Source organism: Corapipo altera, unplaced genomic scaffold (assembly GCF_003945725.1).
Source record: "Corapipo altera isolate COAL_440 unplaced genomic scaffold, ASM394572v1 49, whole genome shotgun sequence".
NCBI classification, from domain to species: Eukaryota; Metazoa; Chordata; class Aves; order Passeriformes; family Pipridae; genus Corapipo; species Corapipo altera.
In genome coordinates, this window is record NW_020884879.1 from 7653602 (window position 1) to 7662116 (window position 8515).

The following is an 8515-nucleotide window of genomic DNA, read 5'->3' on the forward strand; positions in this document are numbered from 1 at the left end:
CCCCCCTGAGTCCAAAGTAAAAGGAGAGGGAAAAAACCTGTTGGTGAGAGTGCTGTTGCAGTCTGGTCAAGAGTGGTGGTTGCAGTCCAGTTGAGAGTGATGGTTGCAGTCTGGTTGAAAAGTGGTGGTCTGCAGTCTGGTTGAGAGCGGTGATCTGCCATCTCCCTCTGGATCCCACGAGTGGTAAAAAAAGTTCCAAGACTCCAAGATTATATATTCTCCAGTTCAGGCAGGAAACGCTCAGTACTTTCCTCAGGGCAAGGAGTTTCACAAAGGGTGTGAGGAACAGGGAGGCACCCTTCCATATTGCAGGCCTCTTAACACCTACGTTGTAGCCTGAGGAGTCAGGCTGCTCTGGGCAGATGGTGTAAATAGTCTATTGAAAACAGTTTCTGGGAAATGGCGTGGAAGGCTATAGAATACACAGTTTTGGGTTACATCCATCCAATGATGAACTGGTCTCAGCTGTCCTAACTAGGACACTAAGGTAAAGGAAGTACATCTTAAGGAATCTTTTCCAAGTCATATACTGGATTCAGAGATAATTAATGCATTATGAAAACTTTGCTGTAAAATGGTAATACTATGGTGAGAAGCACCATCCATTCAAATCAGATTTTAACACATTAAATTTTCATTTTGGTACTAATATAATCTTTATGAGGCTCAGAATAAAATTTCAATGTCAGGTCTTAGTCCTGTTTTATAAATCTTGTTTGCATATGTGTCTGGCAAAGGCATTTTCCCATTCTTTAACTTGTGGATTTCTTCAAGCAGTGTTCTGTGTTCACTGCTCTGAAAGCCACATACTCTTCTCTCAAGGAGAGAGACCTTGCTCAATTCCCCCATTAGCAACTGAGTACCACTCTGCAAATAATATTACTTCATCTTGTTTCAATAATCTTTCTTTAAAATGCCTGATTTTTTTCTTTGTTTTTGTTTGAATTCACAGATTTTGCCTCTATCACCACCCAAACTGGGATTTATCTCTTAAATTATATTACATGTAATGTAATGTACGGTGTGAACACCTAATCTACTCCATAACAAGTAGAGTAGGTACTTAAAAAGCATAACTCAGAAAAACCTTTTTGGTTACTGTTTTAGAATAAGATGAAAAGCCTTCTAACAATATTGTTTTTTCTTCATTGACTCTAAAAAGAGAATAGACATCTAGCTGCAATATAGGTATTGGAATATAGGTAAGATGAGTTCCATTTTTATTTAAAATATTATATATTGTCATATGCATGCATGTATTTTCCAAAAATACAAAAAAACCCCAGACTTTCTTCCAGTTTGCTGTCAATTCACAAATGGAGCTTTTGGTTGCACATACAACTGAACCCCATGTGCAAGCACTCATTATCATTAATGATTATATTGCAAGTTGCATCAATCATTAGTTATTTCTGTACACCCTTGTATCCAGATGAAAATAATAGTCTTGATTAAGGAATAAACAATGTTTTCTCTAAGATTTGTAAGAGGCAATTAAAAGACTTATGTGGCCACTGAACTTTCCATGATGATGAAATTTTTTATCTTACAAGGAAGAAAAGGATACTTACATGGCAGAAGGTAATAAGATGTTTCTGATCTTGTTTATGAAATTCTGATCTGGATGTGAGGGCTTACTCAGCAGAACTGAGTAAATGCGACGTCATTTGGCTTTAGTAGATAACCCAGTGATTCTGCTCTTTTTTTAATATTTGATAATCCATATTTTACTTTAATTTAAAGTGACTTCTGATAGCCTTTTATGCAATTATTTTTCTATTGATTATGCCCCAAATCTCTCTATTGTGGTCAATGTAATTGAAGTCTTTTATAAGTCACTTGCAAGAAATATTTTATTTGAAAATATTCTGACCAGAATGTACTATATTTCAATGGGGGAATTACTTCTGCCTTCTTACATGCATCCTATGTATTTACACTACTACAACTTTGAAATTTTTTGATCTTAGATATAAATGTTTTATAAAGTTATATGAAGCTATATGTTCTATAAAGTTATAAATTAAAAATTCCCAAACAGTTTTATAAATGTTTTAAAAGAAAAAAGTTTATCCCTAACACCTGAACAGCACCATGCTAGGTCTAGATCTTTTATTATTTCTGAGATTTTAGTTTTCGGCTCTTTTGTGTACAATTTAATGTGTCTGTTTAAAAGCTTGAACAGTTAAAATCCTCTTCCCAAGAGAACCTGAAGGTTGATTCAACAATCTCATCATTAAATGCATATATGCACACCCATACTTATGAAAATTCTCAGTATTATTTCATATATATATATATAATGTTACAAATATAAGTTTTTACTAAGATATTTAAAAGATCCTTAACATCTTTCATCTTTTAATGCTGGAAACATATGACAGCAAATATGCTTCTATAGCCCTTCAATTCTTGGAGTCTCCTATATAATTTTCTTTGCTTATTGTGGCAAACATTGCTACAATAACTGATGGAAACTGAGAGCCTTGAGGATGTAGCAGCATTTTTATGCTGGATTTTTGTTAGCTTTACTTATGGTTGAGTCTGGGACCATAAGAATGTGGTTTTGGTGTGACTGTTTCTCCAGTCATTGCATGGCAAACTGCTTTCTCTCTGAAGAGAGTATGTGGAGTAGTCTGCCTGTCTCAGCCCTCTGTGTGCTGCCTTCATTAAAATTATTTTCAGAACCTGTCTATTGCTTGGTTTCCTTTACCCTGGTCTGGAGGGATTTCCTGATGTTTTATTTCTGACAGCATTTCTTAATCTCTGTGCTTCCTAGCCATTTGTTGTCAAAAGGGTTGAATCTTCCTTTATTTCTCTCATAATCATTGTGAGATTGAAAAAGAGTATTGTACATGAGCTGGTGGGGGGAAAAATAAGGGGTACTCTCTTACTGACTTCCAAGCTCCATTTTCCTCTTGGCTTGGTGATTTCCATCTTTATGAAAAAAATCTTAAAAATGCTCTGGGTAGTGAGAAGTTCATAAAAGGCTAATTTTTCTTTGGCAATACATGACACTGTTTCTAATAAGAGTAGCAATAGGGGCAATTCTTTCAGTTGCCATCCCATTACGCTGTGCAGTTTGCAATGCTGTACTGTATCTATTGCAATATCACACTTCCCCAAAGGGCATAAATAACTTCATTTCCTAAATGTAAAAGATCATTTGGAAACTATGTGTTACAAGTTTCTTCATGATTTCTAAAATTGCATCATAGTCACTAAAGAGCAGAGTTCGTATTTCCCTGACTACACCAATGTAATACTTGCTCATCAGAAATGTATCATATTACTAAACTTTTAGCTTGCAATTTTTAGATAATACCGTACCTATTTCTGGAATTTGTTTGATCAGAGACAATTTGTATATTTAATTCTTCTGGAAAAATATCCCTGCTTCAGACACAACATCAGGCAGTTTTTTAAGGATAAAAGATTTAGAAATTCTCTTTTCTTGCCTCTTGTAGGGGAACTTAAACAGAGAATTTTCGTTCAAAAGGACCTACAACTGAAAGCACCATCAGAGCATCTTAAGGGGTGGAAGCCAAAGAGCCCAGCACCATAACAGCTGAGCCAGGAGCAGGGCAGCTGGGGTTGTCACAGCCCCAGGCACAGAACACCTCCTTGACAATGGACTGAGGTTGGACCAAGACACAGACTACCTTGGTGGGACCCATTGCAAGGCAGAGCAGCGCTGTGGGGAGCTGGAGACCAGCAATTCTACAGGATTGCTGGGGCAGGTGCTGACAGCCCTGGGGAATGAGACCTGGGCCATGAAGTCTTGTGATCTGGGCAGGGCAGGGAGAGTATAAGAAAGGCTGAGCAAGTACCAGATATAATTTTCTGTAAATCTGATTGGCTTGGATTATGTCTCTCATGAATCTAATTAGATTGTATTTCTCCAGAGTGAGAGTGACCAACAAATTACTAAAGCTTTGTCTGTAAGGGAATGTGGGTTCTTCCATGTCTTCACAAAACTTTATTTTTTCTCTTTGATTATTTGGAACTGTTACAGTTTTTGTAGGTTTGAGAGCACAGGGATTCTGGATCCAGTATTACGTGATGTAACTCCAATGACACTTGGCAATTTTAGTCTCAAATCTCTTCTCATTTCTCTCCATCTAACAGCAGTATGAGGTTCCATTGATATCAGTGGCAAAGTGGTATCATTTATGGTATTATTAATGTCAGTGTAAAGTCTTACTGTCTGGATTTTAGTGGTAATGTGGCTACCATAAATAACTTTGTTACGGTAAGCTGATGATATGGCCAATTAAAGCTGAACTTGTGTCAAACAGCAAAGAGATTTCATATGGTCAGTAAGGTACTGATTCTACATTATTGCCTAAAGAAAAGTCAGGGAGAAAAAAAACCCAGGGCAACTTAATTTGGAGGTAAGGTAAGGGAAGGTTTTAACAATGCCTCAGGCATTGGGATTACAAATCACACGCTCGCTGCCCCCGACCCAGCATTACAATTTTATAATAATGTCCATCCAATCCCTGATTTATCCACCCCTCATCCTTGGCCTTGTTCCACCCCCCAACCCGCCCCTCAGGAATTGAGTCTGGCGATGTTTTGGGACCCTTTCTTCTTCATCTTCTTCTTCTTCAGGGCACACTGTCCTTGGCACTTGTCCAAAGTTCTGAGTGATATCTGGTGGTCCAGGCCAGGGAGCAGATATTCTTAAAAAAAATGAAGGCCTACCTTGAAAAAGAAGACTAAATATGCTACAGGAATTTAGGGGGACTTGATATGGGGAATATGGAATGGGGTAAGAGGGTTGGGTGTATGTGTAACTACTGTGCTAAAGGTTGAGGGAATAAATGCTGTTACTTCTAAAATCAATATAAGTACTTATAAAACTGATAAATTAAAAATCAAAAATTAAAAAAAAAAACAAAAAACCTTAAGTCGACAACATAATTCATTATAAAATTATCAAGATACAGTCTTCCTAAATTCCTTGTGTTGAATCAGGTAATGGTCAATGGCAACAGCTAGACAGTAGTTTTGCCCAAGTCACAACGTAATATGTGCTATAAAGGAAATTGAAGGAAAATCATCACTGCAAATCAGTGGTATACGAAATGTTCTGTTTTTCATATTGTTGAATGCAGTAATTTATTGTTTCCTAATAAAAACAATTTTGCAGTCATAACCAACCAATCAACCAACCAACTAACCATTCTAAAAAAACCCCATAACTCTGTTTCTAGTTAAACATATGGTGCATTTAAAAAACTTTTAAAAATTTTTATTTTCACACCCTCTCAGAAATCTCTACCTGCTTGCTAATGCCTGCGCTTGCAGTGTATTGTGTTAGTTCTTTATTTTAAGGAAGTTAAATTCCTTTGCATTACATTTGGTACAGAGACACTGTGCACCTAATGGCTTATTCAAAACAAAAATACCATAAAAATGTTATAAATATGCATTAATCGCCTGCATTACAGTATAGGAAAACCCCATAAACTAGAAGAAGCCATAGAAATATGAAATGAATTTAAAATTATGAGCTGAGTTTATCAAAGTGATAACACACAAAAGGATTATAGCTCTATCAGCTCTCTGTTATGTGTGCATATATATATACGTATGTACGTATGTATGCATTTTAAATAATTTCAAAAAAATCTGTGAAGTAGTTTTGTATCAGTGTTATGACTTCATGAAATGCCTATGCATTGCTTATTAGATTCATTAATAAAGGCTTATATTTGTCATGATAATGTCTTTCACTCCTGTTGACATGATGTTTTCTTTTTGCACATTAAAGATTGCATGCTTAATTAATTTTTATAATAGCTATGATAAATTTACAAGGTTTTTAAATTACTGTGTTAATCATAATACCTTTGGCAAAGTGTCATTTGGAACATTTTTACTTACAGAACAGAATTGTGAAGTGTTTTTTCTACACTTCCTTACTCTGTACTAACTTCAAAGAAAATTTTAAAGCCTTTGTACTGTCTTACTTCCAATCTTGGAAGCAAGTATGACTTCACAGAAAAAAATCTTTCACATTGACAGCATAGAGACTGGTCCCAAAGAGTAATAAAAGGTACTCTATTACTATTTTATGAGCGTTAATCTTGTTTTAAATCATATTTTTCAAAAATGTTTTTTTATTTCTCTGCAATTGTTGAGTTTTCATGGTTACTCAGACTATGTGCAAATTAAGCATCTTTCTATTTGTTCATAATTTTATGAACATATATTTATGAACATAATTATGAACATAAATTATGAACATAATTTGTTCATAATTTTAGGCTTCCAGGATGAAGGGATAATTCATAAACCAAAACAAGTATACTTTTCTGCTTTTATTTTTTTATGCTCAGCAATGAGCTGACGATGTAAGCAACAGTTTCCCAAATACAAACACATCTTTTACCCTGTAACACTTCATTTCTTAATACTGCTCATATTCTTGATTTAATATTTTCCACTGTTATAAAGAGTGAGAAATACAAAACAGCAGGCACACAAAAGGTCCGGTTCTTCATTCATTTCACTCTTAGTGTATTGTTTCAGAACTGAAGTTTAAGTATAGATTAAAACTATATAAGACCTGCTAGAGCCTTTTTAAGAGCTTAAAACTTTTCTTTTTAGAATGACTTAAATCCTTGAAAATGTCTAACAGATTAAATGTAGTGTCACAATTTATGTTAGCTTATGCTTCTCAGTTTTCAAAGATATCATAGGAGGAGAAAAGTTGCTTTCCAAGCAAAGGGCAGACAGGGAGAAAGCAGGAGAATTCTTGTTTGAAGCTTAAGAATTGGACAATTAAGTTTGCCAAATGCAATAAGCAAGGCAGGAGTTTGCACCATGGCTATGAACGAGAGATATTGGATAAAATGGGGCATACCAGTGAGGACAGCACGTGATCATGAATAACGTAGCAGGGAAGGAGAAATCAGTGGGGTGAGGCAAAAGAACTGACATTGTCAGCAATGTTGTGGACTCGGAAATTGATTTTTTAATCAACATTCTGAACTAAAATGATTTGGGCAAAACATATGAATGCAAGGGCAGGAGTCCAAGATTCCACAAAAGAGAAGGTAGAGGTGTTCAAATGTTGTGTAAATTACTGTTCATGGCTAGGCTTCGCGAACAAAGATTTGGGAAAATTACTATAGACAGCTTTATTAAAAAGAAAACTCAGCAGAATAAAACTCTTAACATGGATCTTTAATCAATGTCCTTTTCCCATGAAAATATAAATTTCATCAAACTACACGAGAAAAACCCTTTGAGTAATTGCTTGTTCTTTTAGTATGTTTACCATTTTCTCTCTCTCTTTTTCTATTTTTTTTGTTGTTGTTGTTGTTCTAGGAGAAATTTGTACCTAATTACGCACTTTGAAAAAAATGTAACATTTCATGTGATGTAAAATACTTCTACATATTTTTGTAGCAGCAACACCGTAACTGACAAGGCAGCTGTACCACAGGAGAAATTCCTGGTATTATTTACAGCACCTGTGTGCTTTACATTGATCCAGTATGCATCAATGGATCCTGGATCAATGCCATCAATCAACAGCTGAATGAAAATTTTATTATTCCTAGCAACTTAAGGTAGGTGGTAAAAGACCTGAAAAGCGCATATACATTATTGGTGAATGAAACTCTGTGAAAGGTCAAATCTTGTCTGGACAGCATGTGACAATACTGCAAGGGGAAGAAACATCAATAAAAGATGTTTTATCAATAAAAGAATCACCCTGATAAAAGCTATAAGCACATCTCTCCTAACCTTCAGTGGAAGTGTTACTGAAATATTTAGTGGTAGAGATGATACTTTCACACCAGAAGCTGTCTGACAGGCCCCTTATATCTGATCTTGAAACATCAGTTGATAGAATCTGAAATGAAATAGATCATTCCTAAAAGCCTCTTTACCACAAGGCCTGTTGAAAACACCTCCACTCACTCGAGTAACCATAAGTGAACAGGGTAAGTAGTACTTACCTGTACAACACGTTTGTATTCATGATCCTTCCCAATAGGAAAGTTTGACACTCATATATATTTTTGCATAGATCAACCAATTAAACATGGTTATACCCACTTGTAATGTTTCTTTCTGACAGCAGATGTTCCATTTAGAGATTCGTAGGTGTGTTTTATAACCCAGAGGCTGGAAATCTCTGCTGCTAAGAAAAAAGCTGGGATTTTATGCTAAAAATGTGCATTTATAGTTTCATGTCATTTTTTCTAGGGCTGCTGAAGGAAAACTAAATTAAATAGAAGATTATTCTTTCTGAAACCCCATTTTAGTTTCCATTAATGTCTGTAGAAGACACTATCTCCTTGAAGCCCAGCAAGAGTACTAGAATGTTGCTGACAATTCTGCCCCCAGATATATTTTTGTAGCATTTGTAGCATGGAGATATATGTATTCAGCTTACTCTTCAGCAACACATTCTCATTTGGTATCAACAGCCAAACAGTCTGTGCAGGTGGGGAATGCAGGCTAAAAGAATCAGAGTTTTTCCTTGGCTTCT

At 35.6% G+C, this 8515-nt stretch overlaps 1 long non-coding RNA gene across 1 annotated transcript; it reads right to left on the reverse strand.

Moving 5' to 3' along the window:
- Nucleotides 1-267: 267 nt before the first annotated feature.
- Nucleotides 268-7828, reverse strand: LOC113945084. The gene is made up of 3 exons (XR_003526934.1): nt 7818-7828; nt 5932-5937; nt 268-482 (listed from the first exon to the last, which is right to left on the reverse strand). It is a non-coding gene; the product is annotated as an uncharacterized LOC113945084 (long non-coding RNA).
- Between the last annotated feature and the right edge of the window lie 687 nt (nt 7829-8515).